Genomic DNA, 16,563 nt, shown 5'->3' with positions numbered 1-16,563 from the left:
GTCGTGCTAGAAAAGGATTTTTTTTAATATGAATGTTTAGTAAGAACTCAAGTTTAACACTGTAACCGCCAAAGATGCTAAGGGAATTCTTGGGAAAATCAAAAACTCACTATTGTTGAGCATAAAGCTACACAATGGGCTATCTGTTGTGCCCACCATAAGTATTGAAGCTAGGTTTTTAAGAGTTACAACGCTAAAATCCGAGGTTCAATTCCCCGTGATGGACACATCACAAGATGCCCATTGTGACTTTGCTATAAACTAAAAAAGCTGAAATTTATCGTTGAGCCACTGGTGAAAAATCTCCATTCAAGAGAACAATAGAGGGCACCATTTTCTCCAGAAGAATCATAGATGAAAACATATAACTCTGTATGACTATGGTGGGAAACACGTTCATTTAAAAATATATTACTCCATAACTATGGTAGGAAACACGTTCTTCTAAAACATATTACATTGTAACTATGGTAGGAAACACGTTTTGCTACAGAAATATAGTAGGAAAACACATTTTTACAATAACAACGTAAATAAAATTTATAATGAAACTACTATAAAATCACATTTTATTAAAAAGACACTCTTCAACAGTGTAATGGGAAAACTTATTATTTTAGGATTATAAACTTTAAAACTACCTTTGGGATCCATGATCCGATTTCAGTTTTGAATACAATTTTCTGAGCTGCTTCTTTCTGTACCACGTTGCTTGTGATGCCTCAAAACCCTCTTTCCTTCTCTCTCGTTGTTTGGGTATTTATATACCCAGGAGGATCAGGTACACTTAATCTCTTCCACCTTCCTTTACTTTGTTTATCTCAACTGTTTAATGTATGCATAAATATATATTACATGAGGACCAGAGTAACCCGCACTTACTCAGGCCTTTATCACGGCAATGTCCATGTATCATTCACCAATACATTTTGTGCGAATATATTATTTCTCTTTAAGTTCCACAGCAAATCACACTTTCATCAGAAGGAACTAACTTAAACAACATTTACATAAATTACCCTTTCAATGTTTATTAGCGAGTTTCTCACTAATGTGATGTCTAGTTTGTAGGTGGCCTACTTTTATTTTATTTCTTTAATTTTTTTAATTGTCTCAAAATTGTTGATTAAAATAATTTAGTTTGAATTTCGTGCAAAGCTACACAAGGGTTATCTGCGCTAACCGTCCCTAATTTTGCAATGTAAGACTAGAGGGAAGGCAGCTAGTCATCACCACTCACTGCCAACTCTTGGACTATTATTTTTACCAACGAATAGTGGGATTGACCGTAACATTATAACGCCCCCACGACTGAAATGGCGAGCATGTTTCATGTGACGGAGATTTGAATTCCCGACCCTCGAATTACGAGTCGAGTGCTTTAGTCTTACACTGCTAAATTAGGGATGGCTAGCGCAGATAGCCCTCGTGTAGCTTTAAGCGATATTAAAAAAAAAAACTGTGTGGCAGAGGTATGCCCTCTACCGAGTGCCCCCTACAGTTATTACATTTTATTATTATTACTATTGTTGAATTTTATCTTATCTCTTACTCTTACATTTGGTTATTGTTCACTTCTGTCACGACTCTAATTGTTACGTTTGGTTATTATAAATTTTAGTACAGTTATTTCTGGTAACCTTGTTTGCTTTTGAAATTTGTTACAAATTCTACTGATCTATATTTAATTCTATATAAAGAGTTTATAACATACACACGTTCCCAAAGGTGGAGCGCGTTCCTGTGGCAACGGATCGCGAACATTGCATACTCAGATTCACACTTCGACCTCGCTAACCAACGTGTGGACGATCTTGGTGTGATTGTTTCTGACAAATTCGAAAGAAAAAATCATAACAACATTGTGAATCGTCGTTATTGGTCAGAATCGCTCTACGTCAGCACTACGTGCAATGCTGGATTGGGCATCAGTTTATGTCATTGATATCTAGTGTTCCCTCCCGAGCTACACATTTAAAGTGACACGTTTTTTGTTTGGTTTCTTTTCACTGTAACAATGTTCAAGGAGCTCTGAAGGTCATCGTGAGGATATTATTACGTAACTATCGTACAAGTCCATTCTTCATCTCGTTACATGTTCACCAGGTGGCTTCTTGACATTGTTTACACATAACTGTTCGTCACTGAGTGAAGTCTATTTTGAGACATAGTTTTCTTCAGAATTTTAAACATTTGAGAAACGTAATTCGACCCAGCTCAAACTTGGCCAATCCAAATTTAAAAAAGAGACCGGTTTTTGTGCCTGATTTGAGTATTAAAAACATTTAACTCTAGCGTCATAAATTAACTACGGTTTCACCAATTGAATGTTAATCGTGGTAACTCGATATTTTTCTTCACAAAATCCTTCGTCATTGTAATTATGTGTTGGTCTGTTTCACGTGGTTGTTTTTATGCTTTTGGAAAAATTAAAGAAATTACTCAACGTAAAACTGAGTTTAAAATAAATATTCTAACTATAAACATTAATTCACGTCATCCTAACACTTGTTGGTTGCTGCTCCTTCATTTTTTCTTTTCTTTTTAGTGTTTCTAACCGTACCGTGACTTTTATTCCGAACAGCATAATCGTTGTAATATATTCTACCAGGAAACCTCAACAACACTTCTTTGAAGTTAATATTCTATGTTTTCTTGGAATCTATGTACTTCGGTATCCAGAATATGTCTGGTTTGTTAACACAGGCTTTGTCTTTGTTTTGTAATCAGTTGAATGATCACGGTGCCCTTGGGCTGTTAAGCTTCCTCTACAAATTCACCAACAGGTTTTGAGTCATCCAACATGGCTACCAACAACCTTGAACTTTACTCACACGTTTTTGACGGTAGGAGATTGATTACAGGTGGGGTGGGGGGCTAGTTTTTTCCAGTAGATCTACTGACTTTCTGGGGTCAGTTATTCCCCCCACTTCACTTCCTCGTAGAACATTTTTGATGTTCGAAGATTCATTTTCCCGTAACTATATATATTTACTGAAGAAACTGTATTAATATATTTAATAGTTTTCATTATCTCTGGTTACGAGCAAGCATGCATAATATTTTTTTCTCACGTTTTCACTGGGAAAACAAACAAATAAAAAAAAAAGCCTGACTGTTAGAAATGTAAATAAAGTTCTTAACACTTCTTCGGCTTCAAAAGCTAGAATCACGGATAAGAAAACCGTTATTTATGAATAATATCGCTCATAAGTTGATGTCACGAGTTTTCTGACGTAAGAATCGGTTGTAAATTAGCTTCTAAAGGGAATAATTTTATCATGTTACTGTCAGAAACAAGAACATGTGTAATTTTTAGTTCAAACACTCGCTATTATTCTGGAAGCACCAAAATCCCTTAAGCAGCACATTCTGTAAACAGTCCTTTTCTAAACAGCTTCTGATATTGGAGGTTTGTAAACCCCCTAAACCAGCACGTTCTGCAAACAGTCCTTGTCTAAACAGCTTCTGATATTGGGGGATTGTAAACTCCCTAAACCAAGACGTTCTGTAAACAGTTCTCGTCTAAACAGCTTCTGGTATCGGAGTTTGTAAACTCACGGCGTTCTGTAAATAGTCCTTGTCTAAACAGCTTCTGAGATTCGAGTTTGTAAACCCCCAAACTAGCACGTTCTGTAAACAATCCTTGTCTAAACAGCTTCTGGTATTGGTGTTTGTAAACTCCCTAAACCTCTTCTATATAGCATCAGAATTCATAAATCAAGGCCCGTTCTCGGAACTGTGTGAAACTAGTCGCTAGCACCAATTCCTCATACACGATTTAAAACTCAAGAGTACATTATTCATTAGCAACAAACAAATCTAACCTAAAACAAAGGATGTTTTCAAACCTGTAGTTAAACCCTTTCAGTAAAGTTCTAGGTTTGAAGTTGGCACCCATTTTCACCAGTTTAGAACAACCATTTTTATTCCCTGATAATACATCATATTTTCACGTCTTGATAACTTGAAACTGTGTATTATATATCCTTGAAAATGGTTAGTAAATTACCATTTTCGGGGTTTTAGTGCCCTTGCAGTATGAGAGCTAAAGAGAAGTTAGGACTAAATAATATCAAGTTATTCAATTTTTCTTTTTTTAAAGCGGAAATCTAAATCGTGATTTTAAAAATCAGCTGTTACTTCATGTTTAGATGACCGAGTTACATCTATATCCTTAACATATAGAAAAATCTGTTAGAAACACACAACATGCACGGAAAAGAGTAACTAGATATCAAAATAAAATCACAATTCCTCTTCTGTACAATCGAATACACGCAGACACAGCTAAGCCTAAATTACTGTTGTGAAAGGCCCGGCATGGCCAAGCGTGTTAAGGCGTGCGACACGTAATCTGAGGATCGCGGGTTCGCATCCCCGGCGCGCCAAACATGCTCGCCCTTTCAGCCGTGGGGGCGTTATAATGTGACGGTCAATCCCACTATTCGTTGGCAAAAGAGTAGCCCAAAAGTTGGCGGTGGGTGGTGATGACTAGCTGCCTTCCCTCTAGTCTTACACTGCTAAATTAGGGGCGGCTAGCACAGATAGCCCTCGAGTAGCTTTGTGCGAAATTCAAAACAAACAAACAAACAACTGTTGTGAAATTTTACTGTTTCTTTATAAATAAAGATTTACGCAGATACACAGCAAAGCCGAATTTGATGTTTTGAAATTTTGCTGTTTCATTATAAGTAGAGACTTACGCAGATAGACATCTAAGCCTAAATACATATAGAGATGTGTGTACCTTCTGAAGTCTTACAGCTCAACGTTCAGAATGTTACTGTTGTATCTCTTATCCGTCCATATTTCAAGAAAATATAACTTGTGCATTGTAACATTTAAAAGAAAGTGTCTAGGTATTGGACACATTTCTATTATGTTGTTTATCAGTGTGTCTGTTAGCTCTCATTGTAATCGGATATCCGCCACTCTGTCCACTGTACGACTGCTGGTCTGTCTGTTTGACCATCTGCTTATTCTCTGTTTTTAATTGCTTACTAGGCCTTGTGTATAGTTATATTATCACTTTCCCGTCAATGATCTAGGTGAACTAAATTTATAGATGTGAATGGTGCAGTAGCTGTATTTATTTAGATAATGGTGAGATAATCAGTTTTTTTTAAAAAAATAACTTAACCCTCAGACAGCGGTAATGTTATAAGTGGCAGCATCAATTGTTGATGACTGCCGTTTAAGGGTTAACTAGCTGATTACTGAATGTCAATGTTTTATAGAAGTTATCTAAACTGTTCAGTAGTTTTTATTTTAACTTGAGAGTGGCGCCATCTAGAACTTTTGTCAATCCAAAGTTGTTTTTTGGTTAGTTTTCTCAGAAATAATTTTTTTTCCTGCAGTAAATGAATTATGTCGTTTCGCTTATTTGCGTATATATTGTTGTCTTTTTTTTATCCCGTTAAAATGGTACTAAATAAATTTTAAAAAACGTGGTTTTGAAAACAGACCCGTGTACTTATGAAGGCTAAATAATAACAGAGAACACTATTATTTTACACGTAAAGTTACAAACTGGTTTAATTATATCTATCGAAAAAAAAAAGTTTCTTTCCTCCCAGATTCTGTCACTAGTTCGTTAGGTTGTCCTGACCACAATGGTGAGTTTGGTTTTGATTATTGTGGCTTCTTAGATGGAACATAATATAACTTTTGTTTTTCTTCTCTTGAACTTTGTCAGTTTGTTTTAATTAATTGAAAATTAATCAACATGGTATTTACACCAGTACTAACATTTCTATACCAGACATGGACTGTTAGTATGAGAACACTTATCAACATGGTATTTACACCAGTAATAACATATCTGTACCAGACATGTACTGTCAGTATGAGAACACTTATCAACATGGTATTTACACCAGTACTAACATTTCTATACCAGACATGGACTGTTAGTATGAGAACACTTATCAACATGGGATTTACACCAGTACTAACATTTCTATTCCAGACATGGACTGTTAGTATGAGAACACTTATCAACATGGTATTTACACCAGTACTAACATTTCTATACCAGACATGGACTGTCAGTATGAGAACACTTATCAACATGGTATTTACACCACTACTAACATATCTATACCAGACATGGACTGTTAGTATGATAACACTTATCAACATGGTATTTACACCACTACTAACATATCTATACCAGACATGGACTGTTAGTATGATAACACTTATCAACATGGTATTTACACCAGTACTAACATATCTATACCAGACATGGACTGTTAGTATGAGAACACTTATCAACATGGTATTTACACCAGTAATAACATATCTGTACCAGACATGGACTGTCAGTATGAGAACACTTATCAACATGGTATTTACACTAGTACTAACATTTCTATACCAGACATGGACTGTCAGTATGAGAACACTTATCAACATGGTATTTACACTAGTACTAACATATCTATACCAGACATGGACTGTTAGTATGAGAACACTTATCAACATGGTATTTACACTAGTACTAACATATCTATACCAGACATGGACTGTTAGTATGAGAACACTTATCAACATGGTATTTACACCAGTACTAACATATCTATACCAGACATGGACTGTTAGTATGAGAACACTTATCAACATGGTATTTACACCAGTAATAACATATCTGTACCAGACATGGACTGTTAGTACAAGAACACTTATCAACATGGTATTTACACCAGTACTAACATATGTATACCAGACATGGACTGTTAGTATGAGAAAACTTATCAACATGGTATTTACACCAGTACTAACATTTCTATACCAGACATGGACTGTCAGTATGAGAACACTTATCAACATGGGATTTACACCAGTACTAACATATCTGTACCAGACATGGACTGTTAGTACAAGAACACTTATCAACATGGTATTTACACCAGTAGTAACATTTCTATACCAGACATGGACTGTCAGTATGAGAACACTTATCAACATGGTATTTACACCAGTACTAACATATCTGTACCAGACATGGACTGTTAGTACAAGAACACTTATCAACATGGTATTTACACCAGTAGTAACATTTCTATACCAGACATGGACTGTTAGTACAAGAACACTTATCAACATGGTATTTACACCAGTACTAACATATGTATACCAGACATGGACTGTTAGTATGAGAACACTAATCAACATGGTATTTACACCAGTAATAACATATCTGTACCAGACATAGACTGTCAGTATGAGAACACTTATCAACATGATATTTACACCACTACTAACATATCTATACCAGACATGGACTGTTAGTATGAGAACACTTATCAACATGGTATTTACACCAGTACTAACATATCTATACCAGACATGGACTGTTAGTATGAGAACACTTATCAACATGGTATTTACACCAGTAATAACATATCTGTACCAGATATAGACTGTCAGTATGAGAACACTTATCAACATGGTATTTACACCACTACTAACATATCTATACCAGACATGGACTGTTAGTATGATAACACTTATCAACATGGTATTTATACCAGTACTAACATATCTATACCAGACATGGACTGTTAGTATGAGAACACTTATCAACATGGTATTTACACCAGTAATAACATATCTGTACCAGACATGGACTGTCAGTATGAGAACACTTATCAACATGGTATTTACACCAGTATTAACATATCTATACCAGACGGTTTTTTTCTAACGCTGTCGGTAAGACCCGACTAGATAAAAATTCAGAAAGAATCAGAAAATATCTTGGAATGAGACCAGTACTAAAACATACGGAAATGCAGGTATTGAAATGGTCCAGGCAATTAGTGCTGAGATGCCCATCTAGGGTAAGTACAAGGAAGAATACATAATTTACAACTAACAGGAAACTGAGGAAGGCCAAGGAATGTTTGGATGGATGGGGTCAAAGAAACAGCTGAACCAACGAGACTAAATGTTACTAAAATGTCACACCTTATCCCGGAAGATTTGACTGTTTGTTTGTTGTTAAGAGAAAGCTACACAGTGGGTTATCTGTACTGCACTCGCCGCAGGCATTGAAACACTATTTACTAGAGTTACAAGCATTCAGACTTATGACTGAATGAGTGGGGGGAACACACCTCAGAAAGACGTCTGCATCTGTCACGACTCTAAACGGTATAATAATGGAGAACAAAACAAAGGAAGAAGAAACAGTTATAGGCTTCACTCAGAGATCATCTGTGTTAAGCGAAACGTAATGAGTTATTATTAACAGTTGACATTCGCTAAGAACGATGTGAGATGAGCACTGGTTCCTCCACTTCCACCGAAACCAACTACAGACGTGTTGATATTTATATTTGGCATTGCTACTCTAGGCTTAACGAACTTCGCAGCTAAGCGCAACAGCGTCGAACATAAAAAACAAAATCCCCAATTAGGGTTCGGGATTGAATTGTGGGAAGGGGGGAACAAAAATGAAATATATTTGTATATTTTGTATTCAAACGTAACAAGTCTTGACTTTTGGGTATAAAATATAGGGATATTCTTGATTTATGTTACCGTTAACTTGTGTAGACGAAAGATATAATTATTTTTTCAGTGGTACGCGGTTTGTCTCAATACTCATACCAGTTGAGGTACCCGTTCAGCCACCTCTACACGCCAACTCTTAGGATTCCCTAAGGGTATTCTCTAAGTTTGGTAGAGATCCGTTGAAAATCGGACATAAAGATGACATCTATTTTATTTGTGTGTGTGTGTCACACAGGTAGTAACATATTTTTTCCGTCTGTAATATTAACATTAGAAATGTTTTTGACATTAGTATTTTCACGGTTGTACGGGTCACCCGTTGGGACAACGGTAAGTTACAAACTTACACCTTTAAAATTCGGTGTTCGATTCTCTGTGATGAACACAACAGATAGCCAATTGTGACTATGCTCTGAAAGCGAACAACAGTTTGTAGGTGGTTTGTCTTTATATTCTATGTGAAACAAACAGTAAAATAATTCTTTACATGTCAACAAAACGTTACGGACGTGAAGGCTGATAACTTGGAATACGGAAATGACGTTGTTTTCCTAACATCAGTTGTTACATGCAAGACTGAAGTATACCACTTTCTATACAAGTTCAGAACTTAATGAAACAAAGTAACTCAATACCAACAAGCCCTTTTGTGATGTTCTAAATATACAATATACACAACACATCACGTACAACAAAGAAACCACTTATATTTTTGTTATATACCTCAAGGCTGATAAGCCTTTCTGTTGTTTTTCGCATAGAAATATTCATGCAAACCACGTAGAACGGAGAATATAGTTATATTTTAGTATATACATAACTGAGAGCAAACAAACAATTTTGAAGTGCTTTGACCTCTTAGATAGGTCAAAACCTGCAGGTCACGATTTTTTAAAATCAATAGCATTTTGAGTTTTCAAATCCAAACGCACCCTATACGTACGTGGGCTAAGCGACCCGATCAGAAGACTCTTTTATATACTTGAAGTGTTTTCGTTCCTTTGAATCGAATAACAGAAGTGATTTCCATTCTTCACACCAATAGCTGAAAGTGTGGAACTAAACTATTTGCATCGAGTTTCGAACTCTTCTGTCCATAGCATATTCAGTTAATACTGTTATACGATACACTGTTCAATGTGTTTAACAGTATCAGATGTGCAACAGTGCTTTAAACTAACTGCTATAGTGTTTATTTGTACACATGCACAGCAAGGTCAGATGGCTAGGGCACTCGACTTGGAATCCGAGGGTCGCGGATTCGAATCCCCGTCATACCAAACGTGCTCGCCCTTTCAGCCGTGGGGGTGTTAAAAAGTGACGGTCTATCCCACTATTCATTCGTAAAAGAGTAACCCAAGAGTTGGCGGTAGGTGGTGATAACTAGCTGCCTTCCCTCTTACACTGCTAAATTAGGGGACGGCTAACGCAGATAACCCTCGTGTAGCTTTGCGCGAAAATTCAAACCAAACTTTGTACACACTGTTTTTTGTTTTCTATTATTAAAATATATTGGTTAGAATGCTTCATATGTAATTTTTATCTTTTTTATTATTAATATGCTTTTGTTGTAATGATTATTTTGAATTGCTAACTGAGTGTATGGATTTAGGATCAACCTTTATGTCCTAAACTGACCGAACTCGTGAGTTATTATTGGGATTACGGTCGAAAACTTCGTTAACAACAAGGATACCCAACTGAAGAAAAAAATGTATTCTAATATTTATATATAAAAACGTAAGAACAATATATTTAATTAGCTATGCGCTTTACGGATTGTTTCTTATCTTTATTTTTTAGATAAGGAAATTGCTTTCTCTGACCGGAAGCTAATAATAATTTCATGCAGTTATTTATTTGAATATGAAAAGGGTGTACAGGTACAAGTGATGTGCGCTTTACGTTCAGTATGGAAACAGGTGTCGTACTAGTTTTCAAGTTAGATCTCAACATTAAACAGAAAAAAAGTTTCACTAGTTTTTAAGTTGATACTCATATTTAAACCTAGGTATCGCCATAACTTTCAAGTTAGTACTCAAATTCAAACCTAGGTGTCATCACAACTTTCACGTTAATACTCAAGCTTAGGTCTAGGTGTCGCCTTAGATTTCAAATAATTATATTATGTAGAACATTCTCTTTTTTTCTTTTTTCTATTTTTATTAAAATAAAAATTATATAATACTACATCGATAAAAATATAAAATAAAGCAACAAGTGAGATATATACAATAACTCAAACTCGTATTTCAACTCCAGAAAACCTAATTGGGGAAACTGCAAATAAATTAAACTTTCGTAACTTCTCAAACACTTTGTTATATTGTGTAAGACCAATTAAAAACATTCCATAAATGACAGCCGTTTCACTGGATCGTGCTTGTCTAGAGAATTTGAAGGAAGGATAATCAGATTGGTAACGTGAAAGGTGTCTGGCTGTAGTTTTTGAATATTTAAGTTTTAATAACTTGAATAACAGCAGGGTGGTCCCGAATCGTGTCCTTGTATATACTAATAATACACGATACAAAGTAGAGGTATCCAGTTTTGGCCCTTTGGTGATTCTTGATAAAATAAAATTTAAACTCATAACCTCAAATTTATGTGCTTATTGTGATAATATGAATACCAACTTGCGACTGTGTCATTGGTTGGCCCTTTGGAGGCACCCCTTAAAGTCTCATGGAAGCACTCACTATTCAGGGGACCCTCAATGAAAATAAAAACCCTCTAGCGACGAGTTGGGTAAACTGAAAGAAACAATAGGCTCACGTATACAGCACGCACCCCGCTCTAGTTTACTCTCTTCAGAGTCTGGATGCTAGCTTGGTCGTTTCGTTTCGTTGCCTGGTAGTCGGTTGTTTTTGTTAGTGTAACCTGAGAATCAAACTGTGTACGCGCTTCTAGACTTAGCTACGTTGTAGGAATCATTTAAATCTAGTTTTCGCCCGAGCTTTCAACTTGATATTCAAATAATATCATTTTAGTTGGATATGTTTACACGTTGTGAATCTAGAGACATGCATTTTTTTTCTTTGAAGTCTTAAATTGACAACTGTACATCGTGTAGGAGCTGTCAAGAACAGAGTATTTATAGCACACGGGATAGCCTTGATAATCAGTGGCTACCACGTGTTGTAAAGCCGTACTTTAAGCCATCTGTGACGGAGAGAGTTGGTCCCGTCCCGTCATTCTCAGAAGCTTAACGAGCGAGTTTTGACACGTAGAGCGTTTCTATGGAGTGGTGCTATTGTGGTAGCAGCCCTAATTTCCAGCAAGATTACTGTCTTAGTCCCTTATCCTTGCCTCGGGCTTAAGGAAGAAACTTCCTTCTCATTAGCTAGTACAGTGGAAAAGTTTCACCATAGATCATCTATTTTGGAAAGCGACACACTTTGCCTCTGTTGAAGGGATTTATGCTATCAGTTTAAGTCGAAGAGTAAAACCTATATAAGATGGACAGATTATTATTTATAATATACCAGACAGAGCGACGATAGAGAAGATGGCATCGGTTTCCTTGGGTCTGTTCCGTTAAATAAACACGTCATCGGTAGTAGGTCACGTGGATTATACATGACTTCAGAACTGCCAAACTATTGATCTACAAGTTCAAGTCGTTGTTTGTTTATTTTCTTTATGTGTGTGTGTTTGTTGTTGTTTTGAGTGAACCATCTGAGATTTTCTAGAGTCTTTCAACGCGGTCGTGATCTTGAGGTTGTTTGAAATTGTTAATTATAAAATATCTATTTTGTGCTCATAATTTAGACCAGTAGTTTATCATAATAATAATAACTGGCATTCTGCAAGCGGTGATACTGTGTTGGCAATATTTTGGGTTAACTTTATCTAGACAAGCGTCCCAATACAGCCATGTCTTATCTGCGTCACAGTTTCACGTTGCCTCGTCCTTTACGGAGGTTCAAAGTGGACACCATGGAGAAAGACTGTGAGTCTAGAACACTTCAGCGGCACTCGACACTGTCCAAGTCCGAGCTAACGCTCTACACGTGTTCCTCGAATGGTTCGGCTTATTATGGGCTCGATAATTTGGAAGATTACTATTGTCAAGAGAAGGGCCTATCTTTTCCAGATTTCTACGGTGGACATCCTGTCCCTGAATGTGGGGCTCCCAACGATAGCCATTCAGACTATGAGAGTGCAGCTAGTGAGAGTGTTTCTCTCGCTAGCACTACCGCCACGAGCACTAGCAGTGGCAGCGGGAAATTCAATAGCGAATCTCACGAAACTATTGCTGACGGCCGTTTTGCCACTCCTGATGAGGACTCCGGAAAAGCTCAATTTCTGTCCGTCAACAAGAGCCGGGAAACTGAGTTATTCAGTGAGAGTTTACTGGATATTCGTTGCTGCTGTCGAGGCTACGAACACAGTTCGGGAGGTTCCATGTACAGACTTAACCTTAATTGTTGTGACCAGATGGAGCCTTTGTGGGAATGTGATGATAATGTCCAGTTTCGACCACGAAAAGGAACCATGTGGCTTGACCGAAAATTGCGTCATAGATCGTGCCCTTTATTTCAGGTAAATTTTAAAGATTTGCCAAAATGCGACTTGTCATTAACATCACGTGCCTTTTGTTTCATCAGAAATAATTACTCGAGAGAAAAGAAAACTGTTACGTTCATTAAGAATTATTTCTTATCTTAGAATTGTAGTTTTATTAAGAAGAAACCAACTCACTCGACCACGAAGTAGACTATGATCCATTATTTTAGTTAATTAACATGAGAGGGCGCTACAGTCGGCTTACTTAATTACGTTAGATTTAACGAGGCTAATTAGTCGCTCTCGGCAATTGTTAAGAATTATTTTGCATTCGGGTTATTTCAAGTCACCAGTAAAATAAACGAAAGTGATTATGTTTGTCTTGTCAGTTGTAGGCTTAACGTTTCGTAGCCACGAATGATTGCACGAACACGATTTGTGGAGGAGGGTGGTAAAACCCAGAGGATTTCCGCTTCCCTTATCTCTTACTACAGTAATCAAGTATGATTTACTAGCTTATTAAAATCATTACATCTCGTGTTGGTTTCTACTGTTGCTGCTAAGATTAACAAAAAAAGAACCTTTTACAATGTTTGACTTAAGTAGGTAAACCTGAACCGATATTTTATGATTTCATTCAAATTAGTAAACTCAACATTATGCACAGTGAGGTACACAACTCACGGTCTCCCTATTCTACTCTAACATCCCACTCGGTTGCTTTACGATGCTTGAAAAATTGTCTTTCTTCAATGACCTCCCCTTTACCTCTCAATGTTTATATACACCGTTATTGTGTTAATAGAACATATATGGTCAGGTGGAATTATGTATCTACTAGCTGACGTAACATGAAGACATTGGGACCTTCATGAGTTACATGAAGGAGGGAAGAGGGTCAAACCCGCACGAGACTCCTTACATCACTCTCCAGGCGTCCTGAAAGTACATGCCTAGTTTGTTGACAATCGGTCTAGGTTGGTCGCTAAATATAATTTGATCCATGCAGGATTTTTCTCAAATAGTGGCTTATGCACAAGCATTTGTACTTATATACACGTGCAAGAAATTGCGTTAGACTTAGTGTAATTTTAAAACTACGTTCTTTATAAAGTCTTTAAGGAAACTTAGGACCTTCAAGTGCTTTAGCTGTTCTGCGAAATGTTTGCAGAGTTTATTACGATGTTGCAGTTTTATACCGTTTGCAAGCTACGTCTCAAGATGAATCATTTCGTTGCGAACATAGCCACTCTGTTTCACTTGTTGACAAAGGGTCTTGTAAACCATATAATAGCATTGTTGTTCGCTTCCATTGTTCTCTTGTTTCTCCGCAATAAAACAAAACTAGCAGACTAATATTTATTATCCTAAGGAACTAATTACCGACGAAGAGGAGAGCGCAAGGACACTGTGCGATTGAATCATTTTTGTGCTTCAACCAATTGCGAAATTTTTATCGTTTAATAGTATTGTTTTAAGCCTAAAGTAGCAACAATTTTTAAAAGTTTTAACGATTGTTTCTTGTATTTTTGAACTACTTTTTATACTGTATTTCTGGTAACTTTTATTGCAAAGGTTAAACTTAAAAAAAATGAAAAAGGCTTTATAATATTTCACAATTTATTATGTTTTGGCCCGACCTTGCAAATGGTAAGTGCAGTCGACTCATAATCTGAGGGTTGCGGGTTCAAATCCCCGTCACACCAAACATGCTCGCCCTTTCAGCCGTGGGGGCGTTATAATGTGTGCAGTAAATCCTACTGTTCGTTGGTAAAAGAGTAGCCCAAGAGTTGGCGATGGGTGGTAATAACTAGCTGCCTTCCCTCTAGTCTTACACTGCTAAATTAGGGACGGCAAGTGCAGATAGCCCTCGTGTAGCTTTGTGTGAAATTCAAACCAATTATGTGTTGTTGTTGTTTGATTTTCACATATTGGTGGTTAATTGGTGATCATAGGAATACAAAGGAGATTTTTTTTCTTTTAAACAGAATTTAGTTGACTTTAACATGTTTATTGTTTTTACTTAAAATGTTTGAAGTTTGTCTCCTCTGGGAATACTTTCCCATTAATGTGTACTCGAGTCTAATTATAACCGTATCATAGAAACGTTACTTAAGGTCGTTAGGCTTCGCGTTGTAAATTCTCGTATCAAATCATTGCATCGTATTTAAACAAGTTCAGAACTCGCATTTTATTAAAAGTAAACAGAGAAGTAAAACGAGGCACTACCTGGTTAATGACCCGAAGATTAAAGACGGAGATTCTTATGATTGTATGGAGAGTAAAACACGACGTTGGCTCGGTCTACGCCCTTACTCTTTTAAAGCCGTGTATTCGCTTCATAAACTAATATTGGTTTCTCGTTTTTCAACCTTGTCTCGCCTCGGGATCACCAAATAATTACCAGCATTACGCTCTCTCTCTCTATTCTGGCAGTTGTATTGGACTAAGGTTAATATTTCTAAGGAAATATTAACCCCAAGGGGCGATCGAAAACTAAACAGTCCTCCTTCAACCCCGCACTTGGTAGAAGTTAAGAATTTTGACTACGTGACTATTGATAATTTTGGGTTAAAAGGGTTAACAAGTTTAGCATGAATCTGGTTAAAACGAGTCTGGTAGGCGTGGCAGCTGACAAAGTGAAGACAAAGTCGAAAAAAAAAGGTTGAAAAAGAAGTAAGAAGCAAGTTGGCAGATGACGAAATATCAAATCAAACGATTCAGAGCCGGGCATGGATCGATGACGAAATATCAAATCAAACGGTTCAGAGCCGGGCATGGATCGATGACGAAATATCAAATCAAACGGTTCAGAGCCGGGCATGGATCGATGACGAAATATCAAATCAAACGGTTCAGAGCCGGGCATGGATCGATGACGAAATATCAAATCAAACGGTTCAGAGCCGGGCATGGATCGATGACGAAATATCAAATCAAACGGTTCAGAGCCGGGCATGGATCGATGACGAAATATCAAATCAAACGATTCAGAGCCGGGCATGGATCGATGACGAAATATCAAATCAAACGGTTCAGAGCCGGCATGGATCGATGACGAAATATCAAATCAAACGATTCAGAGCCGGGCATGGATCGATGACGAAATATCAAATCAAACGGTTCAGAGCCGGGCATGGATCGATGACGAAATATCAAATCAAACGGTCCGATTCAGAGCCGGGCATGGATCGATAGATCAAGTTTGAATTATAAGACATTTCAAACTTTTATTTCAACAAACTGATAAGAGAACAAATATTAATAATTAACGTTCGGTGTGGAAACATTAACCAGGTTATAAATGGAGAGACATAAGATAAAATTTTACGTCAATTATAGTTTCTCCTCGGTCATTAGTGACGCAGCGGCATGTCAGCGGACTGAAACCGATAAAAACTGGATTTCGATACCCGTGGTGGGCAGAGCATAGATAGTCCATTGTGTAGCTTTGTGCTCAATTATAAACAAACAGAATACACTTAAGATCAATTCCAGGGTCTGATGTAGAGTGTTATCTGTTGCGTTCAC

General features: G+C 36.9%; 1 protein-coding gene and 1 long non-coding RNA gene across 13 annotated transcripts in view; one reads left to right on the top strand and one right to left on the bottom strand.

The window, feature by feature from the left end:
• The window catches only part of LOC143244169 (uncharacterized), a 54,377-nt gene extending 52,578 nt beyond the window's left edge, over nt 1–1,799 (bottom strand). For both annotated transcript variants that reach the window (XR_013024934.1, XR_013024933.1), the window contains exon 1: nt 642–1,799. This is a non-coding gene — a long non-coding RNA (uncharacterized LOC143244169). The remainder of the gene's footprint in view (nt 1–641) is intronic.
• Nucleotides 1–16,563, top strand: part of LOC143244168 (uncharacterized) — a 136,679-nt gene that overhangs the window by 85,184 nt on the left and 34,932 nt on the right. The gene's annotated exons all lie outside the window — the stretch shown is intronic.

The sequence above is a fragment of the Tachypleus tridentatus genome, chromosome 2, assembly GCF_004210375.1.
Source record: "Tachypleus tridentatus isolate NWPU-2018 chromosome 2, ASM421037v1, whole genome shotgun sequence".
Taxonomy (NCBI): Eukaryota; Metazoa; Arthropoda; class Merostomata; order Xiphosura; family Limulidae; genus Tachypleus; species Tachypleus tridentatus.
The sequence above is the reverse complement of the archived record's forward strand: the minus strand, read 5'-3'. Positions and strand labels throughout refer to the sequence as shown.